The following is a 7,773-nucleotide window of genomic DNA, read 5'->3' on the forward strand; positions in this document are numbered from 1 at the left end:
ATGCACCTGTGGAGGTAGGAGCCACAGGTATAACCAGCTAAAAAATCACGCACGGAGCCACAGGTAAAACCATGCTGAAACACAGGCGCAATTTTTCTACCTCCACAGGTTCAACAGCAAAATCGCGCTGGTCCCACAAGAACTTGCGAGCCGCAGTGGTGAGTGCAATTTAGCCTTCCGCCTCCCTGCCATCCATACATTTTAATGTTGGTTTTATTTAATAAACAACTTTGCCGAAGCAAGTAAACTTTAGCCAGGTCCAAAATGTTTTGCAGCGACATGTCGCAAACAGTACCTGCCAGGCTTCCTCATTTTCAATACACTGAAGAGTAAATGTCTTACTGTTGATGTCTTCTTCATCTATTGGATTCATGCCTTTGGGAGAAAAAAAATCAGTATCACCAAATAACCAAAAGATGTTCAGAAACTAGAATACTAACCCTGTAATTTTATGTGCTTTTAGCCTGCAAGGGCATGGCTGTAATTACCTCAGGCTTTACTGGGAAGCAAATTTTAATTCTCATTCACCTGTGATGGTTTGGTCTTTTTACAAGGAGATGGTTGAGATCACCTCAAATTCCACCAAAATTTTATTCTAATAAATTGGCTAAACCTCAGGAATTGACTTAATTCCTAGAAAATAAGATCAACTCCTGGACCTAAAGTAATATTAGTTAACTTTTGACCCTTTGTGCATATTTTGATTCTTTAAGGATTTGAGCCTTGACTAAAATTGCCCCAGGTCACTTTATTTCTGAGAGCAAGTTCACCTCCTGTGGTAATTTAATCTTTACCTTTAAAATTGTTTTTAATTTTGACCTGCCTTTGGTGGTTGGGTCTTTTTAACAGGGCATGGATGAGATTACCTAGAATTGCATCTATTTTACTAAAAATGCTTAGCATAAAGTAGTAGAAGATGAACCCCACCCATATCCTAAACTCACAGCATAGATGATGACGTAACAGCAGAAGGCCAACAGTCTTTGGCTGGAGACATTTCCTTTCTTTCTTCTTTCACTTCGTGCCCAGCAAGTGTTGTCTCTTCCAGGGAAAATTTGTCAGCACTTGCTCCATCCCTTATTCTCCAAAGCTAGAAAACTATAAGATCTTTAATAAATCAACAGCCAGATCTAGCACTACAAAAAGGCTGTTGAGGTTTATTTCTGGTTCTAGGAACCATTGCCACGGCTAAATTATGCCAGGCAGAAATCTATGAAATCTAAAATTGATCAATGGCCACTCCTCACATTAAAAATGGCCACTGAGGGATTCTTTCTGGTTTTCAGAACCATTGCCAGGGCTAAATTATGCCAGGCAGAAATCTATGAAATCTAAATTGATCAGTAGCCACACCTCACATTAAAAATGGCCACTGAGGGATTCTTTCTGGTTTTCAGGACCATTGCCAGGGCTAAATTATGCCAGGCAGAAATCTATAAAATCAAAAAATTGATCAATGGCCACTCCTCACATTAAAAATGGCCACTGAGGGATTCTTTCTGGTTTTCAGGACCATTGCCAGGGCTAAATTATGCCAGGCAGAAATCTATAAAATCTAAAATTGATCAATGGCCACTCCTCACATTAAAAATGGCCACTGAGGGATTCTCTCTGGTTTTCAGGACCATTGCCAGGGCTAAATTATGCCAGGCAGAAATCTATGAAATCTAAATTGATCAGTAGCCACACCTCACATTAAAAATGGCCACTGAGGGATTCTTTCTGGTTTTCAGAACCATTGCCAGGTCTAAATTATGCCAGGCAGAAATCTATGAAATCTAAAATTGATCAATGGCCACACCTCACATTAAAAATGGCCACTGAGGGGTTCTTTCTGATTCTGAGAACCATTGCTAGGGCTAAATTTCTATTTTTCCTATCAACCCCGTAGGCTGGCAAGTGAATGTCTTCTAAGTTGGTGTGGGACATGCCTTTGAAATAAAATTAAAAAATCAACGTTACTTCAGTTGCTACTGGAGTTTTACTTCTAAGATTCACAATACTCAGTGGTGCATTCTTTTATTTCATATGCAGGGTTACCCTGATTAGCATAAAGTAGTGGAAGATGAACCCCACCCATACCCTAAAACCTTGGGGGACTGTAAGATTCAGCCAAACTTACCACACAGCATAGATGATGACGTAACAGCAGAAGGCCAACAGTCTTGGTCTGGAGACAATTTCTTGCTTTCTGGTTTCTTCTTTCAGTCTTCTTTCTTCTTCTGATGTGCCCAACAAGTGTTGTCTCTTCCAGGGAAAATTTGCCAGCACTTGCTCCATCCCTTATTCTCCAAAGCTAGAAAACTATAAGATCTTTCATAAATCAACAGCCAGATCTAGCATTAGTAAAAGGCTGTTGAGGTTTCTCTCTGTTTCTAAGAACCATTGCCACGGCTTAATTATGCCAGGCAGAAATCTATGAAATCTAAATTGATCAATGGCCACACCTCACATTAAAAATGGCCACTGAGGGTTTATTTCTGGTTCTAAGAACCATTGCCAGGGCTAAATTATGCCAGGCAGAAATCTATGAAATCTAAATTGATCAATGGCCACACCTCACATTACAAATGGCCACTGAGGGTTTATTTCTGGTTCTAAGAACCATTGCCAGGGCTAAATTATGCCAGGCAGAAATCTATGAAATCTAAATTGATCAATGGCCACACCTCACATTAAAAATGGCCACTGAGGGTTTATTTCTGGTTCTAAGAACAATTGCCAGGGCTAAATTATGCCAGGCAGAAATCTATGAAATCTAAAATTGATCAATGGCCACACCTCACATTAAAAATGGCCACTGAGATTTTCTTTCTGGTTCTAAGAACCATTGCCAGAGCTAAATTATGCCAGGCCAGAATGGTATGAAGTCTATTATCTATAGGTCACTTTGATTTGCTTGGTGAAGTAAAGATATCATTCATTCATTCATTCTTTCTATTTGTTCTTCTGTTTCTACCATCTACACTGCTGGCTGACAATTGAATCGTCTGTCTTCTAAGTTGGTGTGGTAGAAGCCTTTGAGATTAAGAAAAAAAAAATCAACGTTACTTCAGTTGCCAATGGAGTTTTCCTCCTAAGATTCACAATACACAGTAGTGCATTCTTTTATGTCATGTGCAGGGTTACCCCTACTTAACATAAAGTAGTGGAAGATGAACCCCACCCATACCCTAAAATCTTGGGGGACTGTAAATCTCAGAGAAACTTACCTCACAGCATAGATGAAGACGTAACAGCTGAAGGCCAACAGTCTTGGGCTGGAGACATTTTCTTGCTTTCTGGTTTCTTCTTTCAATTTTTTCTTGTTCTTCTGCGCCTAGCAAGCGTTGCCTCTTCCAAGGAAAATTTGTCAGCACTCGTTCCATCCTTTAGTCTGCAAGGCTAGAAAACTACTGGCCACATTGGCATTAAAAATGGCCAACACCTGACTAACTATCAAGAAATACCGAATGTCCCGTCAATCTACTGCCAAAGAAGCTAACAACAAAGAATCTCCAAGACTACAAATCTTCTATGATTTGTGGACTTCAACTCCCAGACTTCCTGAGACAATCATGCTAGCTCAGGAATTCTGGGAGTTGAAGTCCACATGCCATAGAAGAGCCAACTTTGCCTACCCCTGTCCAAGACCATTTACACCAACACTGAAAGAAGCCGCTAAAACCATAAATTGAGAGCAAACTGCACTCCCTTCCAGCACTGATGATGTTCCCTAGTTTCCTAACAAAACCTCTACAAGGAAGCCACTAAGCTCAGACACCACCAAGGACGCCTCATTTCAATGGTGAGCCACAAATATTATCCTCTGTCAATATACCTCCTATCCAATTGCATCACTTTGGGCTTTAAGAAGTCTGGCTGGTACTGGGAGGGAGGTGATCCCAAAGGGTTCCCTTCCGGTCTGAGTCTCACTGAGGGGGTCCTCAGGCATTGGAGGAGATTAGATTAGATTAGATTAGATTTATTGGATTTATATGCCGCCCCTCTCCGAAAACTCAGCTTTTAGCTGAGCGCTGTTGTCTCTTCCAGTGTGATTCGCCCTCACTGCTCACTCAGGGACTGAAAGGGCAACCCCAGAGAAGACTTCCAGTGCTAGTCTCCCACAGTGTCCACTCAGAAACTCAATGAGACAGGCGGCCGCTTGATCTCATTCAGGGTGAGTGTCCGAAAGCTCACGGACTGAAAGACCTCTATAAGTAGGGGCATCACCCCCATCACCAGGGTATATGTGGAATGTGGAATGTGATCTGGTTCTAAGAACCACAGCCAATAACCAAAATTAGGGTGAGTCAGAATTTTTTTTGATACTTTTTATCTAAGTTATAAACTTATGACTGCTCTTTTTAACATTGATCAGTGGTGGGCTACGAGACAGAACGCTAAATTGTGCTCACAGCTCAAAAAGTTCTTGCAGGACCAGTGCGATTTTGTTGCTGCACCTGTGGAGGTAGGAGCCACAGGTAGAACCAGCTAAAAAATCACGCACGGAGCCACAGGTAAAACCATGCTGAAACACAGGCGCAATTTTTCTACCTCCACAGGTTCAACAGCAAAATCGCGCCGTTCCCAGAAGAACTTACGAGCCGTAGTGGTGAGTGCAATTTAGCCTTCTGGCTCGCTGCCATTGATACATTTTAATGTTGGGGTTTTTTAATAAACAACTTTGCCGAAGCAAGTAAAATTTAGCAAGATCTAAACATTTTTGCAGCAACATGTCGCTAACAGTACCTGCCTTCAATACAGTTCTATACAGTTCCTCGCTTTCAATACATTTCCTGCCTTCAATACAGTTCTATACAGTTCCTCGCTTTCTAATACACTGAAGAGTAAATGAAACCATCTGTCTTACTGTTGATGTCTTCTTCTTCGTCTATTGGATTCATGCCTTTGGGGGGAAAAAATCAATATCACCAAATAACCGAAAGATGTTCAGAAACTAGAATACTAATCCTGTAATTTTATGTGCTTTTAGCCTGCAAGGGTATGGCTATAATTTCCTCAGGCTTTACTGGGAAGCAAATTTTAATTCTCATTCACCTGTGATGGTTTGGTCTTTCTACAAGGAGATGGTTGAGATCACCTCAAGTTCCACCAAAATTTTATTCTAATAAATTGGCCAAACCTCAAGAATTGACTTAATTCCTAGAAAATAAGATCAACTCCTGGATCTGAAGTAATATTAGTTAACTTTTGACCAGTTATTTGAAGTAGATACTTTCTGCATACTGTATCTTTAACTCTGGCGTGCTGCTCAATTACACACCCTAATCTGCAAATTGTTCATTTTAGGTACAGTATTTGGTCTTTTTGAAAGCCTTTTTCACTTGGAAACAGGTGTGAACATTTCTACACCAATTGAAAATTGAAATGAAAAAATTAATGCTTATTGGTGTAGTATTTCTTCAGGTCCAGGAGCTGACTTTCCTCTCACTATATAAAGCTGAGGTAATTTTAACTAGTTAAAAGCAGGGAAATTACCATAGGTGAACAAGCATTAAAATTAGCTTCAAGGCAAAATACAGAAGCTTCAGTATCTGGAGTTGCCCTTTATTTCTTGAAGAAAGTGATTTGTTGGGACCTGAGGAAATTTCAGTCAAAGCTCAAGTCCTTAAAAGAAGCAAAATATATAAGAAAACTAGTTGCCTCAAGGAACTACAGGCAAAAAGTTAAGTAAAATTAGTTCAAGTCCAGGAGTTTGACCTTATTTTCTTGAAATAAAGCCAGCTCTTAAAGTAATTCTGAGATTATGTTAGCCAAGGCTCATATTTTTAGTAAAATACATGGAATATTAGGTAATCTCAGCCATGTCCTGTTAAAAAGACCAAACCACCACAGGCAGAACAAAACCAGAAATAGAGAAATATAGATTGATGGCAGAAAAGACCTCATGGTCCATCTACTCTGCCCTTATATTATTTCCTATATTTTCAAATTAAAATTAACAGTTTTAAAGGTAAAGATAAAATTACCACAGGAGGTGACCTTGCTCTCAGAAATAAAGTGACAATTTAGTCAAGGTTCAAATCCTTAAATAATCCACCTTCGAGATATGTCCCTGGCATTTTACTCCTTAGAATACACCCCCGGGGTTAAAATTACTACAGGTGCTATCTAACACTAGGCTATTAAGCGGCTAAAGAACTCACGCTCCCCTCGCCTCCCTATCCGGCAAGTTTTAAAAAGCCTGAGGGGAAAAAAGCCTTACCTCAAAAGCTCAAAAGGCCCTGCCCGGCCTCGAGCTCGAGGACTTGGCTGCGGAGGCGCCGGAGTGACTGTTTTTGGGGTTCTCCGGCGCCCCGCAGCATCGAACGAGAGACCCTCCAGAACGAGAGTCTGCTCCTTCGGGCAACGTGCTTGCTAATTTTCCACACAGCTGAGGAGCATCACCGGCTTTTTAAGTGCTCCCCGCCGCTCGAGCGAGGAGAGGCATCCCGGCCAATCCGAGGGATGGGTTTACAAGAGCAGCCAATAAACGGGCGAGAGGGGCGGGGAGAAAGACCCCCGGGGAGCCTCTGAGGGGTTTGGGCGGGAAAGGCCAGGTGAGGAAGATTGGAGGTTTGAGCCAGGTGAAATTAATGAATCTTAATTGACAACGAACTGTAAATGACCCATACAAACTACTTTTGCAGAATACCCTATGTGTTGTGTTGGGCAAATCCAGCTACTGAAACAAATTGGCTCTTTTCTACTTTGGAGTTGTTTGGAGTGAGTGGCATATAAATACAATAAATAAATGATATTGTTTTAAAATAAAGTTGGAACGGAGAAACTGTGGTCTTTTGGATATTGTATTACACCAGTATTACATCAAATATCTTCAAGTTGCCAAGGTTGGGAAACACTGTATTACACAGACACCTGATTAGGGACACCTGGTTTTGGAGATCATAGATGATTGACAGCAGAAAAAGACCTCATGGTCCATCTAGTCTGCCCTTATACTATTTCCTGTATTTTATCTTAGGATGGATATAGGTTTATCCCAGGCATGTTTAAATTCAGTTCTGGTGGATTTACCAACCACGTCTGCTGGAAGTTTGTTCCAAGCATCTACTACCTTCTCTGCCTCTAGCGTTGGCAATTTCTATGTAACGTGGGTTTTTTTCCCAGCTGTAGCTCTTTCCACTCTGGGCATGGAGACAGAAAGAGAGATAGGTGCATTTGTTGGCATCTCTGCCAACTTGGGGAAGGGAAAACCTCAGGTGCTTCCAGGAGGTATTTATTGATTTATTATTTTATTTATAGAATGTACGTAGCCAGCTGACTTCATTATTTTGTTTTGGATATTGCATTACACCAGTATTACACCAAATATCTTCAAGTTGCCAAGGTTGGGAAACACTGTATTACACAGACACCTGATTAGGGACACCTGGTTTTGGAGATCTAGGTAGAAACATAGAAGATTGACAGCAGAAAAAGGCCTCATGGTCCATCTAGTCTGCCCTTATACTATTTCCTGTATTTTATCTTAGGATGGATCTATGTTTATCCCAGGCATGTTTCAATTCAGTGACTGTGGACTGACCAACTGATGGAAGTTTGTTCCAAGCATCTACTACTCTGAGTCAAATAATATTTTCTCACGTTGCTTCTGATCTTTCCCCCAACTAACTTCAGATTGTGTCCCCTTGTTCTTGTGTTCACTTTCCTATTAAAAACACTTCCCTCCTGAACCTAATTTAACCCTTTAACATATTTAAATGTTTCAATCAGGTCCCCCCTTTCCCTTCTGTCCTCCAGACTCTACAGATTGAGTTCATGAAGTCT

Source organism: Erythrolamprus reginae, chromosome 6 (genome assembly GCF_031021105.1).
Source record: "Erythrolamprus reginae isolate rEryReg1 chromosome 6, rEryReg1.hap1, whole genome shotgun sequence".
NCBI classification, from domain to species: domain Eukaryota; kingdom Metazoa; phylum Chordata; class Lepidosauria; order Squamata; family Dipsadidae; genus Erythrolamprus; species Erythrolamprus reginae.